Here is a 12563-nt window from a genome sequence, read left to right on the forward strand (position 1 = left end):
GGGGTCAGTCATACTGGCTACTGCCAAAGTCATGGAGGTTGAGGAAAGTCATGGAATCAATAGGGTTGCCAATTTTCTGATTGCAGAAAACCGAACACTCCTTCCCTAAGGCCCCGCCTCTTTCTCACTCCATCCCCCCTCCCTCCATTGCTTACTAGCCCCCACCCTCCTCACTCGCTCATTTCCACTGGCCTGGGGCAGGGGATTGGGGTGAGGGAGGGGGTGAGGGCTCTGACGTTCGGCCAGGGATGAGGGGTTTGGGGTGCGCGAGGGGGCTCAGGGCAGGGGGTTGGGGTGTGAGGGGGAGGGCTCTGGCTGGGGGTGCGAGCTCTGGGGTGGGGCCGGGGATGAAGGGTTTGGGGTGCTGGAGGGGGCTCCGGGCTGGGGCCGAGAGGTTCAGAGCATGGGAGGGGGCTCCAGGCTGGGGCAGGAGTGTGGGAGCAGGTGAGGGCTCTGGCTGGGGGTGCGTGCTCCGGGGTGGGGCCGAGGGGTTCGAAGTGTGGGGGTGGGGTGCAGGATGGGGCTCAGGGTGTGGGGTAGGCTATGGGTGGTGCTTACTTGAGGCAGCTCCTGGAAGGGGCAACATGTCCTCTGGCCCCTAGGTGCAGGGGCAGCCAGGGAAGCTCCGCGTGCTGCCCTCGCCAGCAGGCACCGGCCCCGCAGCTCCCGCTGGCCGTGGTTCCCAGCGAGTGGGAGCTGCAGAGTCAGCGCTCAGGGCGGGGACAGCATGTGGAGCCTCTCTGGCCGCCTCTGCGCCTAGGGGCTGCAGGGATGTGTTGCTGCTTCCCGTGAGCTGCATGGAGCGAGAGCAGGCAGGGAGCCTGCCTTAGGCCCACTGCGCCGCTGACCGGACTTTTAATGGCCCGGTCAGTGGTGCTGACTGGAGCCGCCAGAGTCCCTTTTTGACCAGGCGTCTAGCTGCTTGACTTCTGATTTGCAGAAGTGCTGAGCACTCATGAGTGCAACTGAAGTTTATAGGTTCAAATTGCTATATAATGCTAAGTATTCTGGAAAAATCACATCCTAGGTGTGTCAAATTGGGCACTCAAAATTACTGTATACTTTTGGACCTTAATTTCTCTGTGACTCACTGCACTATCAGTAAAATAAGAATATTATCCCTTCATCTCACAGGGGTGTTTTGAAAATAATTTAATTAGTATTTGTGAAGCATTCAGATACTTCAGTGATGAGTGCCATAGAGAGCTCATAAGGAAATTAATAATTCTGTCAACAGAGTAGAGTTCGAAGTAGCAGGTGTCCAGTAAATAAGGCATGCGGCCACACATCGAACAAGAATAAAACAAAATACTGAATAGTTACACCGCAAGCGAGCACCATCCATCCTGCACTGTCAATAAGGCAAGGGTCCTGTGGAAAAAAGTAGTATGTGATCATGTAATTGGACTGTATCATAATGCATGTGTACAAGGGAACAAAATTAAAGTGGCATGGACAACCTTAATTCTGGTTTTTCCTAACTTCTGAGTGCTTGACTTTGCAACCTTTAATGTTCTATTCATATAGCTTTTTGTATGTATTTTCCTAGCTGCTTTTTTTTTTTAAAAAGACTGGAAAAAACAAGAAATACCATTCTGTGGTATAATATGATATAGGTCATCAGAAGGGCTGGAACTTTTATCACTTGAGCTAATGGAATAACTGATAGCAGTAGTAGATTGTTATCCTCTTTGGACCAATACCAGAGGGAGATGGAACGTTATGCCAGTGGGTTTCAAAGACATTTGTTAATCGCAGAGGAACTGTGAAACTCGGGGATCTTGGGTTCCATTCTAGACTCCGGAGGTGAATATGATATGCTGGTACAGCTTTTCTGCCCATTTCCCCCTGAGCTTGACCCTTTCTGCTATGTCCCCTCCAACTTGTCCCAGTCTTGTCTCTCCCTTCCCCCACTTGCTTCTTGTCCCAGTCTTTTTTCTCTATTCCCCAAGCTTCTGATCCCAGTCTCCTTGCTTAGTAAGTCCTCATTTCACCTCTCCAGACTCCATGTCCCAAGCCTAGTCATCCCCAATCTCCCCTCCACCCCACTCCCAATCTCCTTGCCCATCTAGTTCCAGTTCTCTCCTTCTCTCCCTAATTTGTTTCTTTCTCCCTCCATGGTCTTCAGTCACGTGCTCCCACACCCAAGTTTCTCATCTCCATTGGTTCCCAGTCCCTGTGTCCCTTCCTGAACTTCTCATTCAGTCTGTGCCCTTGCTCCTTCAGTCTGTGCCCCTGGCTCCTTGTCCACTCTGTTTTACCAGCCAGTCCCAGTTATCCCCTATACAGCCTGTCTCCTTGTCAGATCTGTCTCCCCTTCCTGGCTCTCTGATTACTTGTCCCAGTCTTCTTTCCTGGCAACTCCCAGTGCGCTCTCTCCCCTCCCCCCCCCGCACCTGTACTCATCTGTCCTGCTTCCTGCCCGCAGTTTAACTCCCTGGCTCCCAGATGTAGTTTTCTTGCCATCCTCTAGTCCCAGTTTTGCTCCTCTCCCTTGTCGTCCTAATCTGCCCTAACCCTCCTGCTCAATGCTCTAGGTCCTATTTTTGTCCCCTTTGCATTTGAATTAGATGGTTTCATCCTCCGTGCTGCCTGTGTGCCAACATGGAGTTCATAGAGCATAGGAAAGACAGGCTCCCTGCTCTCAGTTCAGTGCCCAAACTCATCCCCACAACCCAAAGCAGCCATTACAGGGAAAATATGACTTAGCTACTGATCTGGAGGAAGCATGTTGAGTCACTTTGTGGGGATGGCACATGCACAGTCTGGTCACATGTAGGAGCTCTGAGGGGAGCATGCTTAGTGAGGATGGAAGCTTCAGAGGTTATAGCTGTTAAACTCTAGTAAGGCTCTAAACTCTATCGAGTCTCTACTTTGGCTTAAAACTTGCCCAAATTTGGGCACATTTTCCTTGGGATAGTAACAGGCACATTCCTGACAAAAAGGCCACCCACTGCCAAATTTCAGTGTCTGTGCTCCAAAACACAGGGGATCTAGAGTTTGCCATGGAAATGGTCACCAGAATTTTTTTAATGTTTGAAAAACAATGTATTTTGTTCTTGCCTCTTTCTCAAGAGGTTCTCTTTTTGAACCATTTTGGCTGAAATTTTCCAAACAGCAAAAAAACCAACAAAATCCCCCCCCCCCCCCCCAACAAAAAAACCCAGCCTGAGTCAGGCACTTGGCACGGATGATGATTTCACCCCAAGTGGTTAAAATTAAGCAAAATTAAAAGCAAATGAAACAGGGTCTTATAATGGGAAGAGTCAGGCCACCTGTATAAGCAGTGCTGCCAGCCCCTGCATAGGCCAGTGCAACATTTACAGTCTTTAATCTAATTAGTGAGCTTTTTTTAGACACATACTTTGCCTATTATGACATACATTTCATTCTCATGGGTGGATGTCACGATGCATTTTAAATTATGCAACTCAGTTTTGTAGTAAAATGTTGAGGTTCTTAGTACTTCACCATCTGCTTAGCACTTTTGTGATAAACAGGAGATATCAGTGAGGTTTTTATCAGCTCATCCTACTTGCTCCATCTTTCCTCTTAGGTTTAATTTTTAACCTGATACAAGCAGTAAGTCTTCCAATGGATCTGTAGCCATTCATTCTTGTGGGCATTTGTTGTGCAGCCATAGTGATTGCACCAGCTGTACCCAGCAACAGTTCAACACAGTAGGTGAGTAATGTGAAACTGCAGGATAAGTTAGTTAGGCAGAATATAATTACATATATTGTGATTTATTCAGAACACTCCAATTAATGCCATTGGTCTTGAGAATGGTTTTACATCATCTCTTCAAAGAAGCAGTCATTAAATCACAAACTCCGCTCCTTCAACTCCCCAGTGTCATACTGGGGCATTGCTTAAATAGGTAACAATCTTCCTTTTGATTACTATTATTCTATTTCTTATTAGGGGGGCTGTGGCTTAAAGTTTAGAGCTTCTGTATTGGCATAATATGGTGGTTCAGACTCAACCTGGTAAATTTTTTTTTATCCTTGTGATTTATACAGTTTTCTGTTAGATACCATAAGTGATACAATAAGTATAGGCTTATTGTATTCCTTATATCCACTCATCCAGTTGAGTTGACTTCTCTTTTACAAGGTCAAACAGACTGAAGCAACTCGTAGAATATTCAAAATTTCATGTAACAGCAAATACGGTCTCATTCTATTTAATTGTGAGACCTCTGTTTTGTACTGCTTATATTCTTGTATGTATTCCTCATTTAAAGTAATATCTAATTATAGGTAGAGGAGCATATTTTTTCCTCTGCCTATCTAAGCCATTTCATGCATTTTTTGACTTGAGTGTGAAAGGAAACAGGCCAACTATATCATTTTAAGTAGGGCTGGATTAATCCCGCCATTAAAAAAATTAATCGTGATTGATCATGTTTAATCGCACTGTTAAACAATAATAGAATACCATTTATTTAAATATTTTTTGGATATTTTCTACATTTTCAAATATATTGATTTCAATTACAACACAGAATTCAGAGTGTACAGTGCTCACTTTATATTATTTTTTATTTCAAATATTTGCACTGTAAAAAACAAAAGAAATAGTATTTTTCAGTTCACCTAATACCGATACTGTAGTGCAATATCTTTATCATGAAAGGTGAATTTACAAATGTGGAATTATGTACAAAAAAATAACTGCACTCTAAAACAAAACAATGTAAACCTTTAGGGCCTACAAGTCCACTCAGTCCTACTTCTTGTTCAGCCATTCGCTCAAAAAAGTTTGTTTATATTTGTAGGAGATAATACTGCCCATTTCTTGTTTACGGTGTCACCTGAAAGTAAGAACAGGTGTTCTCATGGCACTGTTGTAGCCGGCTTCACAAGACATTTATGTGCCAGATGCACTAAAGATTCATATGTCCCTTCATGCTTCAGCCACCATTCTAGAGGACATGCATCCATGCCGATAACAGGTTCTGCTCGATAACGATCCAAAGTGATGCAGACTGACACACCTCCATTTTCATTATCTAAGTCAGATGCCACCAGCAGAAAGCTGATTTTCTTTTTTTGATGGTTCGGTTCTGAAGTTTCTGCATTGGAATGTTGCTCTTTTAGCTCCTCTGAAACCATGTTCCACACCTCCTCCCTCTCAGATTTTGGAAGGCACTTCAGATTGTTAAACCTTGGGTCGAGTGCTGTAGCTATTTTTAGAAATCTCACATTGGTACCTTCTTTGTGTTTTGTGAAATCTGCAGTGAAAGTGTTCTTAAAACGAACAACGTGTGCTGGGTCATCACTCAAGACTGCTATAACCTGAAATATATGGCAGAATGTGGGTAAAACAGAGCAGGAGACATACAATTCTCCCCAGAAATTTAATGAAACAAATTTTTTTTTAATGAGCATCATCAGCATGGAAGTATGTCCTCTGGAATGGTGGTCGAAGCATGAAGGAGCATACAAATGTTTAGCATATCTGGCACATAAATACGTTGCAATGCTGGCTACAAAAGTGCCATGTGAATGCCTGTTCTTACTTTCAGGTGACATTGTAAATAATAAAAACAGCGAGGAGTCCTTGTGGCACCTTAGAGACTAACAAATTTATTTGGGCATAAGCTTTCATGGGCTAGAACTCACTTCATTGAATGCATGGAGTGAAAATACAGGAGCAGGTATAAATACATGAAACGATGGGGGGTTGCAAATTTAAATAAGTGGGCAGCATTATTTCCCGTAAATGTAAACAAAGTTGTTTTTCTGAGCGATTGGCTGAACAAGAAGTAGGACTGAGTAGACTTGTAGGCCCGAAAGGTTTACATTGTTTTGTTTTTGAGTGCAGTTATGTAATACACAAAAATCTACATTTGTAAGTTTCTCTTTCATGATAAAGAGATTGCTCTACAGTACTTGTATGAGGTGAATTGAAAAATACTATCTTTTATCATTTTTACAGTGCAAATATTTGTAATAAAAATAATAAAATAAAGTGAGCACTATACACTTTGTATTCTGTGGTGTAATAGAAATCAATATATTTGAAAACATGGAAAAACATCCAAAAATATTTAATAAATTTCAGTTGGTATTCTGTTGTTTAACAGTGTGATTAAAAGTTCGATTAATTTTTTTAATCTCGATTAATTTTTTGCGTTAATCGCTGGAGTTAACTGTGATTAATCGACAGCCCTTCATTTAAGTATTCTCAACTTCTGAATTTGTCAACCTTATGAATCACTCCCCCATCCCCCCCCCCCCCACACACCTATGTATGCATACATACTACCCTCTTTTTTATTTAGTAAATTATGTAAACCTCCACCTTTTCAATTTGGAGTTAGAATAATGAAGTTGTGTTGCCAGTCACCTTCATAGGTGATTTCGAAAACTGATTTAAGAACCAAGCTGTGTCTCTTGGCATCAAAAGAGACTACTTAAAAAAAATCACCTTGTGCAAAAATCCATCCATCTGGTGGGCAATATATTCTCTGGGAACTAAAGAAAATTCTTGTGATCATTGTTAAAATCATATGAAATCCACATTTCCCAATGTGGTCTCTTTCTAAGTGACATAATGGTGAGAGCCATTCTGGAATAGAAGAAAAAATTGACAGCTGGATCAAAGACATCAAGAAATGATCCCAATGCAAGACCAAAGACATCCGGTTAACTTTGTGTGTGGTGGTGTTGCTGCTAACTTGAAGTCAACAGCTGGCTTTGTTTAAATATAGTGGCTTATAGATTCCTGTGGTAAGGCCCTGATTGGTGGATTTTCCATCTGCCCTTAAGCCAATTTCCATCTCAATATTTTAAAGAAAAGTTAAGCTGTTTGGAATGGAGACTAGACCAGGCTCTGATAAAGGCTGAAGCTTGAGACGCATTTCTCCTTTAAGTGGGTTAGAAAAAAATATTTTGCTACCTTACCCCATCTGTCTGGATTGGTGTATGCAGAATGCAGATTTCATCTCTTTACAAACACAGTGCTACTTCTCTCATGAAAATTGGTCTTACGAGAAATCAAAGAGCTGTATTTTTATCAGTCCAGTGTTATAGGAGTCATCAGTTGGGCAGAGTCTGCTGATTAAAGTCTAGACCAGGGGTCGGCAACCTTTCAGAAGTGGTGTGCCGAGTCTTCATTTATTCACTCTAATTTAAGGTTTCACATGCCAGTAATACCTTCTAAAAACGGTAAAATGTATCTTTCTATAAGTCCATAATATTTAACTAAACTATTGTTGTATGTAAAGTAAATAAGGTTTTTAAAATGTTTAAGAAGCTTCATTTAAAATGCAGATCTTACCAGTTTAGTGTGATCCTGGCCCTTGCTTTTCCTTGCGGAGTTTTCCGATGTCTGGCACGTATTTGGATACTTTAAGCTGCACACAGGCTTCTGAGTGATCAGTTGTTAACCGGCTCTGAGAGGGACAGAGAACAGATTTCATGTGTGAAAATACTGGTTCACACAAGTATGTGGATCCAAATGCTGAAAGCATTGCAAACGCAATTTTCTTCAAACAGTTAAATTTCACTGGCAGGGATGTCCAGCAGTTCAGAATAGAGGCCCCATGATCTCTCTCGGTAGCTTCAAGTGCACTCTGCAGATCTCCAAACTTTGATGCCCACAATTCTCAGCATTTTAACTGAATGAGCTGCATTTCGAAATCTTCAACACCCATCCACTGAAATACAGACAAATCCAAGTCGCTTTCGTTGAACTTTTCAGGTTTAATTAGAAAAGAAAGCATTGGGCCAAATTGCTGGAAATCTTGAAATCTGTCAGAAAATTCTGATTCCAGTTCTTGCATGTACATTCTAATCTCAATGTCAAATGTAGTGCGCTGTTCCACGTGGCGTGATAGTGATGTGAGCAGCAAATCAGGACTTAAAAATATCGCAGTACAGTGACGCTGGAACAATTTTTAAGGTGGGGGTGCTGAGCTGTACCCCCTCTAGCCTCTGTCTGCACCCCTCACTGCCCCAGGCTGGGGCCAGTGGGCCATAGCTAGGGGCGGCTGCAGAGCCCCGGGCCAATCGCTAGGACCCCAGGCTGGCAGCAGAGCCCCCCCCGGATCTGGTGGCCGGGACCTGGGGCCAGCAGCGGGCTGAGCGGGGCCAGTGGACGGAACCCCAGCTGGCAGGGGGCCAGCAGCCGGTACCCCAGGCTGGCAGCAGAGCCCTTGGGACCGGTGGCAGGGACCCGGGACCGGCGGCGGGCTGCGCGGTGCCGGTGGATGGAACCCCAGCTGGCAGGGGGCTGGCAGCCGGTACCCCAGGCCAGCAGCAGAGCCCCTGGGACTGGTGGCCAGGAACCGGGCAGTGTGAGTGCCACTGAAAATCAGCTTGCGTGCCGCAGGTTGCCTACCCCTGGTCTAGACCTTTTCCTCTGATCCTATTTTTTTAGAGAAAGGAGGATTCTTCTTCGAGTGATTGTTCACTTCCATTCCAATTAGAATGTGCTCGCACTATGTGCATGGACATCAGAAACTTTTTCCCTTAGCAGCTCCCATAGGGACGGCAGGGGAGCCCCCTACAGTAGCACCCTTATGGCGGTGTATATAATACCCTGCTGGCCCGACCCCTCTTCAGTTCCTTCTTACTGTCCGTGGAGGTGTTGGAAGTTCTCTCTCTCTCGCTTGCGAGTGATCCCTTAGCCTTTCAGTCTTCTAGTTAGAGTTGTTCTTAGATAGTTATCAGTTAGTTAAATACCATTGTATTCAGGAGTCTGGAAGCTAGTTCCAGCACCAGCCTTGGACTGCGGGGCATGCTGCAAGTACAGGGTTTCAAAGCTTGCACCAAATGCCGCGATTCTATGCCTAACAGCGACCCCCATGACTCCCCTCTCCAGTGTCTGGGAGAGGCTCATCAGGCAGAGCGCTGCAAAAACTGCAAGGCCTTCAAGCCGTGCACAAAGAAAGAAAGAGACTTTCACCTTAAGCAGCAGGGTACTATCTCCAGAGCCTCTAGGTCTGGGCACTCCATGCAACGCCATTCCAGGTTGCCACACAGACACGGATCAATGACAAGGGAGGCAGCTCTCTCCAGGCCGCCCCCGGACCCCCAAGAGCAACTGGTGATGCCAGGCCCAATGCCCAACGCGGTGCCAAGCACTGTGACACCTCAAAGAATTCAAATAGATGAGTGAGAAATGATTTCCCTTTACAAAAATCATGTTGACTCTTCCCCAACAAATCATGTGTGTCTGACAATTCCGTTCTTTACTATTTGTTTCAACCAATTTCCCCGGTACTGAAACGAGGCTCACTGGCCTGTAATTGCCAGGATCACCTCTGGAGCCCTTTTTAAAAATTGGCATCACATTAGCTGTCTTACAAGTCATTTGGTACGGAAGCAGGATATAGTGTACTTAGAAGTGGATATAGTGTACTTAGATTTTCAGAATGCCTTTGACAAGGTCCCTCACCGAAGGCTCTTAAGCAAAGTAAACTGTCATGGCATAAGAGGGAAGGTCCTCTCCTGGATCTGTAATTGCTTAAAAGATAGAAAACAAAGGGTAGGAATAAATGGTCAGTTTTCAGACTGGAGAGCGGTAAATAGTGGTGTCCCCCAAAGGTCTTTTGGGACCAGTGCTATTCAACATATTTATAAATTGATCTGGAAAAAGGGTTAAACAGTGAGGTGGCAAAATTTGCAGATGATACAAAACTACTCAAGATAGTTAAGTCCAAAGTAGACTGTGAAGAGCTAAAAAAGGATCTCACAAAACTGGGTGACTGGGCAACAAAATGGCAGATGAAATTCAGTGTTGATAAATGCAAAGTAATGCACATTGGAAAACATAATCCCAACTATAGATATAAAATGGTGGGGGTCTAAATTAGCTGTTACCACTCAAGAAAGAGATCTTGGAGTCATTGTGGATAGTTCTTTGAAAACATCCACTCGATGTGCAGTGTCAGTCAAAAAAGCTAACAGAATGTTGGGAATAATTAAGAAAGGGACAGATAATAAGACACGAAATAACATATTGCCTCTTTATAAATCCAAGGCATGCCCACATCTTGAATACTGCATGCAGATGTGGTTGCCCCATCTCAAAAAAGATATATTGGAATTGGAAAAAGTTCAGAAAAGGGCAACAAAAATGATTCGGGGTATGGAACAGCTTCCGTATGAAGAGAGAGTAATAAGATTGGGACTTTTCAGATTAGAAAAGAGATGATTAAGGGGGGGGGGATATTATTGAGGTCTATAAAATCATGATTGGTGTGGAGAAAGTAAATAAGGAAATGTTATTTACTCTTCCTTCTCATAACACAAGAACTAGGGGTCACCACATGAAATTAGTAGGCAGCAGTTTTAAAACAAACAAAGGGAAGTATTTCTTCACACAATGCACAGTCAACCTGTGGAACTCTGTTCCAGAGGATGTTGTGAAGCCAAGACTATAACAGGATTCAAAAAGGAATTAGATAAATTCATAGAGAATAGGTCCATCAATGGCTATTCGCCAGGGTGGGCAAGGATGGTGTCCCTAGCCTCTGTTTGCTGGAAGCTGAGAATGGGCGACAGGGGATGGATCACTTGATGATTTACCTGTTCTGCTCATTCCCTCTGGGGCACCTGGCGTTGGCCACTGTCAGAAGAGGAGGATACTGGGCTAGGATGGACCTTTGGTCTGACCCACTATGGCAGTTCTTATGTTCTTAAAATGAATAGGTTTTTTTTTTAAGTTACAAACAAACAGAAAAGACTATAGGAACTCTGAGAACAGACATTGATTTGAGACAGTCTGATGTAGGAATTTCCATCTTTCTGTATCCTGTTCATTCTCAAATGTTGGTGGTTAGATAGCTAAATTTACCTTTGTGTTACTCTATGCCAGAGTTTTTCAAATGTTCATGGGCATATAGATTTGATTCACTTGTTATGAAACTCAACTAAATTTTCAAGTATTTGCAGCTTCAAAAACCAAGTGGGGGCAGAGGAGATGAGGGAAAGAAACATGGTTTTCAAGGATTTAAAATGCAGCTCTGCTGTGGTGTTTGGGCCTGGTCTAACTGAAAAGTTATATTGGCATAGCTACTCTGATCAGGGGTATGAAACTCTTTCTTTCCCCCGACCAGTGTAGCTATGCTCACATAATACCCTCTGTAGCGGCAGCTACTTTGACAGAAGAGGGCTTCTTCTTCGAGTGATTCCTCATTTTGATTCCAAGTAGGAGCTCCCTGGCTGCCCCTACATTTAGGAGCCAGAGGGGGAACATGCTGCCACTTCCGGGAGCCGTGCAGAGCAGGGCAAGCCCCCAAGCCTGCTTTCCGGCGGGAGCTTAAGGGTCGGATTAAAAGGTCTGATAGGCTGGACGCAGCCCCGGAGCTGTAGTTTGCCCACCCCGACCTACACCTTCACTCTATGCCAGACACCTTTTGAGGTGGCTAGTGACCTCATAGTGATGACAGTGCAGTCCCTGGCACGGGTGCCACAAAGAGGCACTGTGCCCTCTAGGGGCAAGCTGACACTGTTGAGGCACTGTTCACCCTCACCTCGGCACTGCTCCCCAGTGCCATCTCGCTCCACACCTCCTTGGTCATCGAGGTCAGCGTCCTTGTCGGACTCAGAGGTGGAGTTGTATGCCTTTAGGCAATGCCAGCACCGCTCTAGACAAGAGGAAGGGCAGCTGCTACCCGTGATGCCCTGGCTTCTGCAGTGGCAGGTGCCAGCTCAGTGGCCCTTCTGGACACTGTGGGCCTACCACCAAGCCCAAGGGCTGGGGTCCAGATCCTTGTTGGTGGCTTTGGAGGCACGGGCCCCTCCATCATCGACATTGGTTGCCTGGGAACCTTTGCGAGGGCAGGAGATTGGCACGCAGGCTGGCACCGAGATCGCTGCGGGGCTTGGGGCCGATATCAAAATGGGCACAGGCCCAGAAACCAGCACCCTCCCAGCACTGCACAGGGCATTTTGATGCAAGGGGATCCCCACAAACCAGAGAGTCAGGAAGACCCAGTGCTCCTGCGGGCATCTTCATTCTCTCCGAATGATGCGGTGGTGGACATTTCGACCACACTACCTGCCATGGACAACAGGGCACCCCAAGACTTGCTCAGGAGGGTGGCTCAAAATTTGAGCATGCAGGCAGAGGAGGTGTCAGAGGAGACTGACCCTATGGTTGACATTCTGGTCCCTGAAGGTCCCTCGAGGGTGGCTTTGCCCCTCATTAAGACTATCCATAACACCACTAAGGCGTTGTGGAAAACACCCACCTCTTTTCCCCCCATGGTGGAAGAGGTGGAGAGGAAATATTTTGTGCCCTCCAAGGCGTATGAGTACCTGTTCACGCATCCTCAGCCAGGCACTCTGGTGGTGGAGGCTGCGAACCAGAAGGAAAGGCAGGGACAACAGGGGTCAACTCCTAAGTCCAAGGAGGCTATCTCTTTGGTAGGAAGGTTTATTTTACGAGGGGGCTCACGCTTCACATTGCCAACTAGCCGCTATAGCTTTAATTCCTGGAACATGCTGTCCAAGTTTCAGGAGCTGCTTCTGAGGGATTCCCATTCAGAGTTTGCTGCTGTCCTGGAGGAAGGCAAGGTCATTGTGAGGACCTCCTTACAGGCCTCC

At 45.2% G+C, this 12563-nt stretch overlaps 1 protein-coding gene across 12 annotated transcripts in view; it reads left to right on the forward strand.

The window, feature by feature from the left end:
* TANC1 (tetratricopeptide repeat, ankyrin repeat and coiled-coil containing 1) overlaps nucleotides 1-12563 on the forward strand; it is a 212982-nt gene that overhangs the window by 51319 nt on the left and 149100 nt on the right. For 2 of the 12 annotated variants that reach the window (XM_037911877.1, XM_037911878.1), the window contains exon 2: nucleotides 3557-3684. The exons of the other annotated variants lie outside the window; for them this stretch is intronic. The gene's annotated coding sequence lies outside the window, so the exon portion shown is untranslated. The remainder of the gene's footprint in view (nucleotides 1-3556; nucleotides 3685-12563) is intronic. 12 annotated transcript variants of the gene reach the window in all.

The sequence above is a fragment of the Chelonia mydas genome, chromosome 11, assembly GCF_015237465.2.
Source record: "Chelonia mydas isolate rCheMyd1 chromosome 11, rCheMyd1.pri.v2, whole genome shotgun sequence".
In the NCBI taxonomy this organism is placed as follows: Eukaryota; Metazoa; Chordata; order Testudines; family Cheloniidae; genus Chelonia; species Chelonia mydas.